At 40.0% G+C, this 16,061-nt stretch overlaps 1 non-coding gene across 1 annotated transcript; it reads right to left on the bottom strand.

Annotated features, from left to right (window-relative positions):
- Positions 1 to 345: 345 nt before the first annotated feature.
- LOC145123165 (small nucleolar RNA R71) lies at positions 346 to 452 on the bottom strand. Its single transcript, XR_013715038.1, has one exon. It is a non-coding gene; the product is annotated as a small nucleolar RNA R71 (small nucleolar RNA).
- Positions 453 to 16,061: the final 15,609 nt, after the last annotated feature.

Genomic DNA, 16,061 nt, shown 5'->3' with positions numbered 1-16,061 from the left:
AACGGATGCATGATGACACCTGGCCGGGACTTGTGCAACACAAAATTCTAACCACCACCAACTTCGAGCTTAAAGGGCACATTCTATTTATGCTAAAAGATATCCCATTCTATGGGAAGGACCACAAAGATGCCTACAAGCATATAAACAAGGTGAACGACATCATGAACTACTTGAATGTTCCCAATGTTACACGTGAGATGGCGTTGTTGCGGATGCTTCCGGTGACTTTTAAAGGAGCTGAAAAGGATTGGATTAAAGCACTTCCACCGTCGAGCCATCACCACGTGGGCTCAACCTCTTGAAGAGTTCATCCAACAATTTAGTCCACCATCCAAGGTTGCGAAATTGAAGAAGAATATAACTAACTTCAAACAAGAAGGTGGAGAGTATTAATATTAAGCATGGGAAATATCCAAGGGGTTACTTCGAAATTGCCCACAACACGACCTAAATGTACAACAAGAAGTATCAATCTTTTATGACGGGGTAAACGTGACCACGCGACAACTCCTTGACTCTCAAGGACCGCTAACGAAGAAGTCTCCAACAATGATTAAAGAGCTAATTGAGGAATTTTCTAAGCACTCAAGGGAGTATCACAACCCTCGAGAAGATAAGATGAGAGGATACAAGGATGGACATGGAGCTTCGGATGATTTGGTTGCGGTTATGGAAAAGTAAAAATCAACGGACCGAAGGATGACAAAAATGGATCAATTCGTCCATGCAATTCGGGTTGGGTGTGATAACTGTGGTGGAACGCATTTAACTAAGTACTATGACCTCGACGAAAAAGGAAATCGAAAGGACCAAGTATGTTACTCGATTGGGGAAAAGTATAATGAAGACTGGAGAAAACCACATAAAGAATGGTTACCATACGAGGAGTACAAGAAAGTTCAAGTCGATGCTTGCACTCTTTGCAACTGTTTCTAAGAAAAGACATGAAGCAACTGACGCTACGATAAGGAACCAACATGCTACCATTAAGATCATCGAGACTCAATTGGGTCAATTGACCAAAATCGTAAACGAGCGATTTCCACCTAAAACTCCCGATCAAAATCCTCAATCTCATGTTATCGCTCACTGAAAAAGAGGATAGTTCTGAGCCATTTGTGATGTACGATACAAATACCAAACAGCCTGATCCACAGTCGGAAGAAGCAAAGCCCGAAGCAGCAACATAAAAACTTTCTACCCAGTGCCCACGATGTTGCGACCACGAGGCCACGTTGTGGCCTTTGAAAAATGACAATTCTTTGTTTTTAAAACTGTATCAGCGTCCTCTGCCTTATCCATCTCGAGTCCTCAATATTCCATTAGAGTCGGAGCAGAAGAAATTTATGCAACAAGTGCTATCCCTCTCAATCAATGCTCCATTCCTCAAATCCATGTCTAAACTCCCTAAATTTGCTAAGGATGTAATGACAAACCTAAAGGAGTTAGAAAACGCATCCACTATTGTGCTTAATTAACTGTGTTTTGCTGCACTCATTGATGGATTGTCGATAAAAATGGGAGATCCGGGCCGATTGACTTTGCCCTGTGAATTGGCAATTCTATTTCGATAAATGCTTTAGCTGATTCAGGAGCTAGCATAAATCTCATTCCATATTCCTTTTCACAAGAATCTTGTGCTACCAAGGCTAGAATACACATGCATGACACTTAGAATGGTGGATCACTCAATCACTCATCCATGCGGAATTGTAGAAGATTTATTGGTGAAGGTTGGAAAATTTATTTTCCAGTGGACTTTGTAGTCTTAGACATGAAAGAAAACAAAAACCTTCCCATAATCTTGGGATGCCCATTCTTGAGCACCGCACGAGCCCTCGTTTACATCCATGATTCTAAGATTACACTTTGTATAGAAGACGAAGAAATAACTTTTTAAATGAACCAAGAAGTGATTCATGACAAGCGATTAGATGAGGTGTTAAGAGTGAATAATTTGGAAGGTAAAAAAATAGAAGATAATCTCAATGAGTTAGATGAGATAGAAAAGTTGATGGATGAGGAACTGAAAGCTTGGGAGAAGCCTCAAGTCGAAGAAGTCAAGCTTACCAAGCCAAGAGCTTCATTTCCAATAACGTTTGAAGTATTCGCGTTCACTACACCTAAGGCTCAATTAGATGAAGCAATTGAAGAAGAAATGTAACATCCCAAAATTCAAGGCCAAAATTTCATTTTTTAATTATGTAACTCCTAAAACAGTTTACCAAAAACATTACTAATGTCAAATCAATTTATAAAACTGTAACAACGTGTCTCAAAACCATATCATCAATGGTAATAAAAATCAGATTACAATCCCAAGAAATCTCATAGTGCGGAAATCATGCGTGTGTGTGATGTGTCGCTACCGCGTCGGCTCCTTCCCCTTCGCTGAAGAGGTACCTGAAACAAAATTGACAACTGTAAGAACGAAGCTTAGTGAGTTCCCCCATCATACCACACACCATACAATAATATAATGTCAGGCAATTCTGGGGTGCCTGACTACCCAGGTCAAGCCATTATGGGGTGCTTGACTTACCCAGGTCAAGCCATTCTGGCGTGCTTGACTTACCCAGGTCAAGCCATTCTAAGGTGCTTGACTTACCCGTCGGTCTATTTCGCCCAACTACCGGGGACTATTTCACCCCTACCACTACAACGTAATAATATAACACACATATACTGCCAGGCAATTCTGGGGTGCCTGACTACCCAGGTCAAGCCATTCTGGGGTGGTTGACTTACTGTCGGTCCTTACGACCGACACACGAGGACTATTTCACCTCCTACTACTACCACATAATATCCTAGCATAAACATACTGTCAGACAATTCTGGGGTGCCCAACCTACCCTTCGGTCCTAACGACCGAACTTGGGGACTATTCTCCCCCTACTACCACTATCACATTTAACATATCATGCTAGCACATAAACATATCAGGTAGTAGCAAACCTAGATGAATATCACAAAGACAATCATCTAACATACAACCCCTACTGGTGGGCCGACATTGTGGCCGTAGACCCACCGCTACTGGAAGGTAACTCACCTCAATGTCGCGTGGTGTCTGCACTGATCTCGATGTGGAAATCGACTCTCGCCGACTCCTCAATCCCTACACGACAACTCTTCTAAGTCATCAACTCATACCCGCAGCCCTTACAACGGTCACTCAACACCAGTCAAAAGTCAAAGTCAAATCCATGGTCAAAGTCCACTTTTGGTCAAAGTCAACATCTGGTTGACTCGACTTGCCGAGTTGGCCTGCCAACTCGTCGAGTCCCCATAACCACAAAATGTCTTAATCCCATCCCTACCTGTCGAGTCTAGCAAGAGCCCGACGAGTTCGCCTTCAACAACACATCGGACAAATCTTCAACCGACTCGCCGAGTTCGTTCTTGAACTCGCCGAGTTCATCTTCATCCATAAGAAGATGTCCAGTCTATGACACGACGAGTTCCCATTGAACTCGCCGAGTCCATCTTCATAAGTTGGTAGATTGCCTTGGACTCACCGAGTCTGTTCATACACTCGTCGAGTCCCATGATTTCCAGGTCCAAACAAACCCCTAGCAGGCTGAGTGTTCCTTCCACCCAACCAAAACCATTTCCAGAAGACGTTTTGGGGGAAAAAGCGTCCCGACTCGCCGAGTCACCCAAGTGACTCGTCGAGTCCCTCTTTGTCCAAGATTAAACAGTCGATTATAATGGGTCTTAACGCGTCAAAACCATAGATCTGGCCTCCTAGGGTCCATTTTATACGTAAAGCTTCAAACTTGATGCACATGCATGGGGCCTTTGGCTCAAAAAGCCATAAAAAGGGGTTTATATGATGCATGGGTCTCCCATGGTCATAAAGTTGGCACCTTTATGCCATGGGAACCCTCAATGGCTCCAGATATGAAGTCTTAATCCCAAAATCGAGGTTGCATCCTAGTATGGCTCCAAAATGGCTTCCAAAAGCCCTAAGTTACTCCAAAAGAGTATCTAATGAAAGAAGAAGCAAGGTCTGGACTTTTTACCTTCTATAAACAGGAAATTAAGCAAAATATCTGGATCTCCTTGCTCCTTCTAAAATCCCAAGCTCCTTCTTCTTCTCTTCAACCTTCTAACTTACACAAAATGGCACAACAAGCTTAAGAATCACTCAAAAAGGGTTTAGGGTTTCGATCTAGGGTTTCTCTGAGTTGGGAGGGTGATGGAGGCTGGTTTGGGACGAGATAAAGTGTTTAAATAGGGTGCAAACCCTAAATATTAGGGTTTTGACCAGACAACTCCTACTCGCCGAGTCGGTCTTCCGACTCGTCGAGTAGGTCACTTAAACCCCCGATCCAACAGTCGAGACTACTTGACGAGTTGGGCCTCCAACTCGCCGAGTCCCAGAGTAAATTGTAACATTTCAATGAAATTAAATACGTACCAGGAATCGGGTGCTACAAGAAAAGTTTGATTCAGGCGATGATGAGGACATGAGTGATAAGGGGATTGAACAAGAAATAAGTGATACAGTCATTGACAAGATGGAAGTTGAAGAAAGAGAAGCAAAAGAAAAGGAAGAGAAGATGTAATTTGCTGGGAAAAGTAAAGGATTGAAACGTAAACCTGAGGAAAGTGCCAACAAAAAGAAGAAAAAAACTAGAAAAAGGCTTACCTAAGGCGAGTTCAGGCGTACAAAAAAAGGTGGAAGGAAAAGAAGGATAAGAGGGAGAGCCCACTCCCACCCGCAACAATGTAGAGCGGGAAGGAGTCCTGCTCACGATCGTTTTGGTTTGCATTTTCTTTTCGTTTCTTTGTGTTTTGTTTTTTGTTTTAATTTTTAGGATATTTGATCTTCTCATCTTTCTTTCCTATTTCCATTCAAGTGTGGGGTTATAATAATGAGTTGCGGTATTAAAGAAATTTTAATTCGGATACAAATATGAGTTTTTGCAAAAATTAAGCCTCCACGACGTGGTGATCTTAACCACGACATGGTGATTTGAAAAAGCCCAATTTTCATCAGCTATAAAAGCCCATGATGTGGCCATTAAAAATGCCACAACATGGTAAGAACCGGGGACCAGTTCAAATCTGTTTCACCTAAAATAGCCAAACCGAACCCCACTTTTATTAAATACACGACTGTGCATACTTACAACCCCACACTCGAAATTTCGGCTCTTTTCTTCAATTTCTTCTACATTTCAAGTCAAATCCATCAAAATGTATGAATTTTTGGTTCCTATTCCTTTAATTTTACTAGCTTTTGTTCTTGATTTGAAGATTAGGGTTAGGATTTCAAAATTCTTGTTTTTGACTAAGAATTGTTGAATGTATGTCCGCTTTTTGTGTTTAGAATAACCATAGGATGAAAACCCTTGAAAATGTTGGACTATTTCAGCCTCGATTTAGTCCAGATTTACCCCCACCGCCTCAAGAATGCCACGAGGTGGCCTTACGACACCACGACATGGCGACTGGGTTCACAGATTATGCGATTTTCTATTTGAACTAATGTTTTGGGTTGGTTTTGTTTGTCTTAATCTGCAGGAAATGGCACCAAGAGGGTCTCGAGATGCTCGGATTGATGTGTCTAATTTGCATCCGCTTTACCAATTCCCACAAGATTTGCCACAATAAATTTTGGAACGATTTAACAACCGTTTGGAGTGGTTGCACACAAGCAACTTCGTGATTTCTCATGTGATTGATTGGGTTGGGTTGACACATCTTGGAGTTATGGATCAAGCGAACCAATATTTGGACAAAATTTATGAGGGCGATGGAATCTAGTTTGTTTGTATCGGGTGGAGGAACATTTTTGGACTTGAAGAAGTTGTTTAGAAGGTGCTATCGGTTGAGTTTTTCCTTATAGTTAACTTCGAGGTGAACACAAAGGACTTTATGTACCCAAGAGCGATAACTTTTACACTTGGTGGATATTACCGGGAATGTATCATTGCGGAATTTGCATGGCAGATGGGCTTTTATATTTAGGATGAAGTTGTGTCACCACAGTTTGCTATATTTTATCAAGTGACTAAGAGAGGTTTTCAATCCAGGGAACAAGATATAGTATTTTGGCAACAAATTGCCAATAGGACTTATGAGACCAAATTTTCTCAAGAAAGTTACATCCGATCTCCGATCCATCGATTCATTCACCAACACCTCACATTTAGCATCAACCACAAGCAACATGGAGATAAAGTCCGAGAAAGAATCTTTTTTATCTGTAGAGTACTATTACACCGAGCATTTTTTGTGACATACCTTATATGTTGGCCCACTTTCTTGGAGAAAATGCAGTGATTTCACGTTCGGGAAGTCTAATTGCCAGGGGGCACTTTGTTACTGGTTTAGAAAAATCATATGGCGTGTTGACCACGGACATGATTTCATCGTTGACATGTGTTTGGGCAAATAATCTCACCATTAGTATTTTGGAAAACATGAGGGTAATGGAGATGGTGAGAGGTGTTTATATTATACCGACGGATGACCCTATATTGCCCGTTGAGCAAGCGGAGGAGCCAAGGAAAAGGGGGCGACAAAATGTTCGACGACGAGAGGAGCAAGCCCAACAACCACCACACGATGTACATATGGGAGGAATTCCGTGTGACTTGTTTCAAATTCGGGTTGGCAATTACTTAGACAACATTCTTGGGGGTGTGAGCTACATGGGACAATCTATAGATGGGATATATTATCATTTTAACATTGAGCGCTTACCTCAATTGTCACAACAAATGCCTTATATTCCAACTTGGCAAGAGCTGTGGCCGGCCGGGTGTGATGGAGCTGGGACGAGTGGAGCTCGGGAGGAGGATGATGAGTGATTTTATCCTTTTATTTTTATGTTTATGTTTGGTGTGTTTTGTTTGTTTTAATACATTTTTTTGTTTGGTGTGTTTTATTTTATTTAGGAATGTAACCGAATGATCGTAATGTGTTCTAATTTTATCTAGGAAGTTTGTTTTATTTTTGGTTGTGTAGGATAGAGGGTGAGTTTTTAGAGAAAAACAACTCCATAAGAGTTGAAGCGTATAATCGAGGGCTACTACTTTGCATAAGTGTGGGGTGCATGTCGAGAATTTTATGAGAGTTCTGGATATTGGGAGGCTTATGAATTATAAATCACATGAGTGAAGTGATCTGAAACATTCCTAGAAGTAAATTTAGATAGAAGATATTTTTGCTGAACTTCCAGTTCCCACGACGTGGCATAACTAGGCCATGACATGGCGTTTGCTTTCCCACGTCATGGTTGCGCTACAGTGCATACTTTTGGAGATTTGTTGCACCAAATTTTCGAAGGCATGGTTCTTGGCTTCATTTTTAATCCGACATATCCACGAGCTGCGGAGGATCCAGTTTTCCAGATATTATTGAGATGTTCAAGCTTTCCCTCAAATTTCAATTTTGATCTTGCCACTATTATCCCATGTGTGTCTGTTCCTATTTTCCTTTTTCCTTTTATGTTCTTTTATTGTTTAAGCATTCAGTGGGGATATTGCATAAATTAAGTGTGGGGTAGGGTTCGAATATAGGAATGCAAACATATTGATAAAAAAATTAAACAATTGACTAGGATTTAAAAAAAAATAGAATATAAAGACTTAAAAAATGGTCTAAAATTGAATCTAGTTAAAAATTGTTATATTGTTGTGTTGAGACCTAGGTTTTTAGTGTTGTGTGGGACGATCTGATGCGAGTTTTGATGCTTAATTGAGCCTATATATGTTCTAGTGTATTTGTTGCTTCTCTATCCTAGTGAAATCATGGGACAAAAGCATAACCTTGTTTAGTTTAAGGGACATAATATGTTTAACATCGTGTACCATAAATTTATCCAGGAAAGCTTATGTAGTCATTGCACTTTAGACTAATACCTTTAACCAATAAGGATTGAAGTTAAGTTCCCTTGCTTAAGCATATGTTTTTCTTTTTAGGATTTTTAGTTTTGAGCGAAAAAAATAAGTTGTGAAAAAAAGAAAAAAAATTAGAAAAGAAAAAAAAAAGTTGCAAAAGTTTGGGGGAACAAGAGTCTCTATTGAGCATCATCAGATAATCAATAATCTAAATAACCAATAATTTGGTTAAGTTCTGCTGGCCTCACGCTCCCAACTGATGGCGTCTCGATGATCTCCTTGAAGTCGTCATGCCGCTCTCCCCCTTTAAGAAGTTTGTAAAAAAGCTCAAGTTTTTTGGCTTCCTATATTAAACCCCTCCTAGGTTGTGGAAACTTTCTACTCCTCCTGAGCTCTCTTGTTGTAAAAAAATTGCTTCGAGCATCCGACTTCACAACTGCTGCCGGCTCTCTCCTTCCTTGACACTTTCATGTCCAAAACTAGGGGCACAACATGACCAATATAAATAGGGGGGCCAAAACAAATTAAGACAAATCCATTATTTTTTTACACCTAATGGCAAAGTATAAACAATGTATCTATCCTATATAATAAATAGTCGACTATAAGAGAAATATATCATAAAATAGTTACTCTTATGCTTATTTGTTTGTTTCAAAATTGATTATCCAATAATAAACTACATGTCTTATTTGTATAACTTAAAAACAATAAAAATCAAGTATACTAACATAAATATAAAACAAAAACTCGGTTACAGTTAAATAAACATTACATACTTGATGTAAGTTTTGATTGAAAAACTATTTAAAATAAACACAAAAGATAATAGTCAATATAATTAAACTTGAGGGCAAAGTAAACTAGAGGGTAATTAAAAAAAACAAAACTTATTACCTCTCATTATTTGTGGCCCCAGAAAGGGTTATCGAAACTTTGGAGAGAACTCGTAGACGATTCCTTTGGGGCGGTTCAGACGACAAGAGGGCAATCCATTGGATATCCTGGGACAAGGTAACTGCACCTAAAGACTCTGGGGGGACTCGAGGTTGGTACAATCAAATCCCTAAATATCTCTCTAATAACAAAATTTTGGTGGCGGTTAAGATCTGATCCATATCTTCTTTGGGCTAAAGTCATCACTGGGGTGCACAACCTTCAGTCGAAACCTGAGGATTTATACTCAAAGAAGTCCCTTCCTGGAGTGTGGAACAATATTGCAGGAATCAATAAGGACCTTAGGAAAAAAGGTATCCCAATCTCATCAATCCTTTCAAGGCATGTATCTCAAAACGGTGACACTTTGAGATGTAGGATGACTCCCGATAGGTCCTTCATGGTTAAAGCTCTTAGAATGAAATGGGAATTTTCCCCGCCCATAATTAGTGAAAGTTTCTACTGGTTAAAGTGTTGGATTACGTGTCTAAGCCCATAACTATATTTGGTATGTACTTGACCCGGTTGTAGCATGGTCCTTTTGGGTTGCCTTCACCAGAGCAACTTGACTGGATGATTAATGGAGAAAGAGGTTATTATGGTTTATTAATATATTATATGAATAATATATTAAAAGAGAAATCATATTGGTCAAATTAATTAAGAAATTAATTTTGTGGTCAAAAGATATTAATTGAACTTAGGGGACTGGAATTTCAGTTATAAGATAATTGGATTTTGGGCTAAGGATCCCTTATGGAAGGGGTAGACGAAACCAAGGGTGGAAGCCCACCTTGAATTCGTCCAAAGGCCTCATTCTGGAAGCTTCCTTTGGACTTCTTAAGGCCTAAGCAATCCAATTAGGGGTTTAACTAAAACCCTAGCAGCTCACCTATATAAAGGACCATAGGCTTTGCATTTTCGGCAACCAGAAGAACCTTAAGGATCTAAGAGCCGATTTTGAGCCACCTTCCCCTCTCTCCAAAGATCATTCAACTTGCCGTGGTGTTTGTGATCGATTAGAGGTATTACACTTGTGATACTAAAGCTCTCAAGGGTTGAAAATTCTTGCTACAATTGAAAGGTAATCATCTAAACTTGTATTAGTTATAGATTTCGATTTTGTATGTTAGTATTAGGGTTTACAAGCTTTGGATGATTTACATGTACAATTAGAGAAACCTAGATCCAAAGCTTTAAGGTTTACATGTCACCATAGGATTGATGTAATGCTCAAAACCCATAAGTGGTATCAGAGCCTAGGTTGTTTTCTATTGTATTTGATGCTTTGTTTGATCATTCATTGCTTGCAAAATCGAAATTTATGCCCTCTGACAGATGAACTCGTCGAGTCACTTGATGAACTCGACGAGTCAGATGAACTCGACGAGTCCAGTTAGTGACTCGGCGAGTCAGAGAGCCTGGGAGCAGATCTTTCGGGATTTTGGCCTATTTTGGATTGAGATAATTACCAAAAATGTTTTTGATTAATAAAATCTGATTTTTATTGAATTGATATGATTATCCACATCCAAAGAGAAGATAATTGTCAATTAATTAGATAATTATTGCCTTATATGATAACTTTGATTATTTGATTAAATTATCTTGCCATGAAATTGAATTAGGTCAAATTTTTTAGATAATCACTAATTAATTGTTTAATTAAATTATTTAAAGTTTGATCTAGAATGTTTTGAAAGGTTTCAAAACTTGCCCTTAAGTTTTGGAATTTAGATTTTTGATTAAAAGTTTAATTTTGAAATATTTAATTTTGAAAGTTTAATCTAGGAGTTTCAATACATTTAAAACTTAATTTCCTTTTTCGTTTTTCATGGTGGAAATTAATGAATCGTCATTCACTTACCTTCAAATTATTTGCAGTTTGGATTACGACATCCCTCTTCTAAATTGTAAATAATATTTTTGGATCCTAGCCCTAATTTCTCATTTTGGGTGTTTAATTGGGGATTCTTATCTCATCAAACTTTGTTCCTTTTCTATTTCAGATGTCTACTCAAAACAACGCTTCTAGCTCGACCCCTTCTGGCTCATTCTCACTCATGAACTTGTATGGGAGGGTGATATTCGATGGGACCAATTTCAATGATTGGATCCGCAACATCCGCATGGTCACCTGCTACGAGGACAAGGAGTATGTTGTCGACAAGGAGCTGAAAGAGGTCAACCCAAACACTGCTACTCTCGAAGAAATTTATGCATTCGAGGCTCATGAGCGAGATGCTACGAAAGTTCATTGCATCATGCTCACGACAATGACCGCTGAACTCCAAAAGTTCTACGAGGACTACTACCCATACGAGATGCATCAAGATTTGATGGATTGGTACCATCAAAGCGCGAGGCAGGAAAGGTACGAGATCATCGCCTCGATGATCACTACTAAAATGAAGGACGGAGAGTCCGTCACGGCCTACTTGCAGAAAATGCAGAGGTATGTGGACAACTTGCTGAAGTTAAATGTTAAATTCGATGAGGAGTTGGCCATATATATTATTCTACACTCCTTACCTCCTTGTTACAACCAGGTCCGCATGACCTACCACATGAATAAGGAGGAGGTCACTCTAAGCAAGATTCAAGGCCTGCTAAGGACTGCTGAGAGTAGTCTGAAAGACAAATCCATTGCATCGACTCCTACCGCTGCTGCCCCTATTTTGGCTATTGGGCAAGTAAAAGGAAAGAAGAGGAAGGATCCTTCTAAGAGCCACAAGGGTAAACCCCATGATGGATCCTCTTCTAGTGGGAACAAAGTTGGCTCTGCTGCTCCCTCTTCCAACCCAAAGGAGCTAGAGTGTTTCTACTGCCACGACAAAGGGCATTGGAAACGAAGTTGCCCGAAGTACTTGCAATATATCAAGAATGGGAAGATTAAGCCATCCTTCGCAGGTATTTATACTATTCATTATAACAACTCATCACATGCTATGTCTTGGGTCCTCGATACAGGATGTGGTTTTCACATTTGTTCTGATTTGCAGGGTCTAAGAAGAAGTAGGGATGTGGAGCATGGGAAGATAAACTTGATCATGGGGAATAGGAAAGCGTCGTCTGTCACCAAGATTGGAGTTTACTCTTTAGTGCCTAGTAGTGGGTTAGGTTTAGATTTGAATAATTGCTGTTACTCGTTAGAAATGACACGAAACATTATTTCCTTTCATGGTTTGTATAAACAAGGTTTTAGATTTTCGTTTGATAATGAAAAAGGTTCTATTAATGCTTTCTTTAATGGTTCTTTCTATTTTGAAGCATTGCCTTGTAATGGTATATATGAAATTGTGATGGTTGTAGACAACTTAGGAAATGATGTGTTGCATATCGATTCTTCCAATAGTTTGGACAAAGCATGTTTGTGGCATTGTCGTCTTGGACATGTCAGCAAGAAACACATAGCCCAACTCCAAAAGTATGGAGTGTTGGAGTCATTCGACCTTAGGGACGATGACGTGTGCGAGTCTTGTTTACTTGGAAAGATGACCAAGTCACCCTTCACTGGTTCTTGTGAAAGGGGTGAGGGTTTATTGGATCTCATACATACGGATGTGTGTGGACCCTTTAGATCCACCACAAGTGATGCAAGCCGCTTCTATGTGACTTTTACTGATGATTATAGCGGATATGGGTACATCTACTTAATCAAGCACAAGTCAGAAACCTTTGAAAAGTTCAAAGAGTTTAAACAGGAAGTGGAGAATCAGCTGGACATGAAAATTAAGATGCTACGATCCGATCGAGGTGGTGAGTACCTTAGTCTTGAATTCCACGACTACCTCAAGGAATGCGGAATCGTTTCACAATTGACGCCGCCTAGGACACCGTAGTTGAATGGTATGGCTGAGAGGCACAATCGAACCTTGTTGGACATGGTTCGTTCCATGATGAGTCGTGCTTCATTACCTATCTCATTTTGGGGGTATGCCTTAGAGACTGCCACCCATATCCTTAATCTAGTCCTAACTAAGAACGTTGCCAAAACACCTCACGAGATGTGGACAGGGAAAGCTCCCTTGTTAGCACATATCAAGGTTTGGGGTTGCGAGGCTTTCGTAAGACAAGAGACTCACACCAAGCTCGAACCTCGTAGTGAGCGGTGTATTTTCATCGGCTATCCGCAGAAGTCCTTTGGATATCTCTTCTATAGACCGAGTGACAATGTTGTCTTCGTTGCGAGGAGAGGGGTTTTCCGAGAGCGAGAACTCATAAGACAAGAGGACATTGGGAGGCAAATTGATCTTGAAGAGCTTCAAGAATCAAGCGATGAAGGAACCTCTAACGCTGACACTCAACCCGAGGAGGAAACTCCTGTTGAACCGATTGACGAGTCCTTACCTCTTAAACGTTCCAGTAGAGTTAGTGTTCCACCTGTGTTATATGATTTTCATACAACAAGTGAGGGTGACACGTTTATTAGTGATAGTACACTAGTAAATTTGGATGAACCTAACAACTACAAGGAAACCATGGGAGGCCCGGAGTCTACAAAGTGGAAAGAGGCTATGGACAGCGAGATTCAGTCCATGTATGACAATCAAGTTTGGAACTTGGTTGACAATGTGCCAGGTCGTAAGACGGTCGGGTGCAAATGGATATTCAAGAAGAAGACCGACATGGATGGGAAAGTACACACGTATAAGGCACGATTGGTTGCGAAGGGCTTTACTCAAACTCCTGGAGTTGACTATGATGAGACCTTCTCACCAGTAGCGAAGATTAAGTCTATAAGGGTTATGCTAGCCATAGCTGCATTTCATGATTATGAAAGATGGCAGATAGATGTCAAAACCGCTTTCCTTAATGGGAAGTTGGCTGAAGATGTTTACATGATTCAGCCAGAGGGTTTTGTTGATGCGAAGCACCCTAATAGAGTGTGTAAGCTTGAGAAATCCATCTATGGATTGAAACAAGCATCTCGCAGATGGAATCTTTGTTTTGATGAGAAGGTCAAAGAGTTTGGTTTCTCGAGAAGCGAGGATGAGTCCTGTGTATATGTCAAAGCCAGTGGGAGTATAGTTAGTTTTCTCATTTTTATGTGGATGACATACTACTCGTAGGAAACGACGTCCCAACCTTGCAGGAGGTTAAGTCCTGGCTTAGGAAGTGCTTCGCTATGAAGGACCTCGGAGAAACTGCTTATATTCTAGGGATAACGATTTTGAGAAATAGGAGTAAGAGGCTAATAGGACTTTGTCAAAGTACTTACTTGGATAAAGTGTTGAAACGTTTCAGCATGGAGAATTCCAAGAAAGGGGAGTTACCAATCCAAAGCAATACCAAGTTGAGTAAGACTCAGAGTCCGAGTACTAATGTCGAGAGAGCAGAGATGAGCCGAGTACCTTATGCTTCCGCAGTTGGCTCAATCATGTATGATATGACATGTACTCGCCCTGATGTGGCCTTCACTTTGAGCATGGTCAGCAGATATCAAGGGAACCCTGTTAGAGAACATTGGACCGCAGTCAAGAATATTCTTAAGTACCTTCGGAGGACTAAGGAATGGTTTCTTATCCTCGGTGGGAGCGATGACTTGAGAGTGCGAGGGTATAGTGACGCCAGTTTTCAGACCGACCGAGACAACTTCCGTTCTCAGTCAGGCTGGGTTTTTACCCTAAATGGAGGAGTAGTGACATGGAAAAGTTCCAAGCAGGAAACCGTAGCTGATTCAACGTGCAAATCAGAGTACATAGCGGCGAGCGAAGCGTCAAAGGAGGCTATATGGCTAAAGAACTTCATCGGAGACCTTGGAGTTGTACCTACCATAAAGGAGCCAATGGAGATTTTCTGCGATAACGAAGGAGGTTGCCTTAAGCAAGGAACCGAGGGATCATGGCAGATCCAGACATATCGACAGGAAATATCATTTCATTAGACATCGGGTAGAAGAGGGACTCCTCGTAGTGAAGAGGGTATCATCAGAAGATAACCCAGCATATCCTCTTACGAAGGGACTGAGTAGGGTTAAGCACTTGCAGCATGCTAGGAGCATTGGGCTGAAGGACTATATTAGTTTTAATGAGTAAATAGCTTTTAGAAAATTGTAATAGCTAAATTGTAATTAACATTTGATGATTAAATAAAAGAGTATTATTTATAAGTAATGTTACTGTCATATGTTAATTATTTACTATTGTTTCATTTTGCATGTTTTGACTTCATGAATAATAAGATTATCTAAACTATCCACAGTCGATCATACGTTGGAAGTAAGTATGAAAGAAGACTTTCATGAATTGCTTTGTAGATTGTCTAAGCGTTTAGACATAGCAAAAGTTTGCTGCAACGTTCATGAGTGCTTATGAAATATGATTTGAGTATTGGATTAAACCAGCACTCACATGAATCACTTCATGGAATTAATCACGGGTGATTGTGAGATGATAATATCATATAGTCTTTAAACCTAGATATATGGTTTATTGTTTGCAAGTTGGTTGTGCATTGATAATGCGTAAACGCATCAGTAACTTGATGTTATAAAACACATTGTTGTGTATGATTTGATGCGCAAATAGTAAATGCATATAAGTCGAAGTTTATCTGTTCCTTTTATCCTACGAGGGTAAAAGCGATATCTTGGGCCCCTCGATGATTTGGTTTGATTTATGTGCCGGGCCCGGTCAGGACTAAGTTGATGTGTTCAATTAAGTTCTATGTAAGACGAATCAGAGATCCAGAAACAAACTGCTGGACAATAAGTATGACTATGTTCCATGTGATTGTCCACACGATATCTTGAGAACGGAGGACTGTACGATCCCTTATCTATAGGACGTGTCAGAGTTCGACAACGAATTTTGAGAGCTATGATTGCTAATCGGATTTTGAAGTCATATTTGCATTTATAGTTATTAGACTTATCCAAGTGGGACACTGTTGGATTAGGTGTCTAAGCCCATAACTATATTTGGTATGTACTTGACCCGGTTGTAGCATGGTCCTTTTGGGTTGCCTTCACCAGAGCAACTTTATTGGATGATTAATGGAGAAAGAGGTTATTATGGTTTATTAATATATTATATGAATAATATATTAAAAGAGAAATTATATTGGTTAATTAATATTGGTCAATAATTAATTAAGAAATTAATTTTGTGGTGAAAAGATATTAATTGAACTTAGGGGACTGGAATTGCAATTATAAGATAATTAGATTTTGGGCTAAGGATCCGTTATGGAAGGGGTGGACGAAATCAAGGGTGGAAGCCCACCTTGAATTCGTCCAAAGGCCTCATTCTGGAAGGTTCC

This window comes from Lactuca virosa, chromosome 6 (genome assembly GCF_052849685.1).
Source record: "Lactuca virosa cultivar CGN04683 chromosome 6, Lactuca_virosa_CGN04683_v6, whole genome shotgun sequence".
Taxonomy (NCBI): Eukaryota; Viridiplantae; Streptophyta; class Magnoliopsida; order Asterales; family Asteraceae; genus Lactuca; species Lactuca virosa.
The sequence above is the reverse complement of the archived record's forward strand: the minus strand, read 5'-3'. Positions and strand labels throughout refer to the sequence as shown.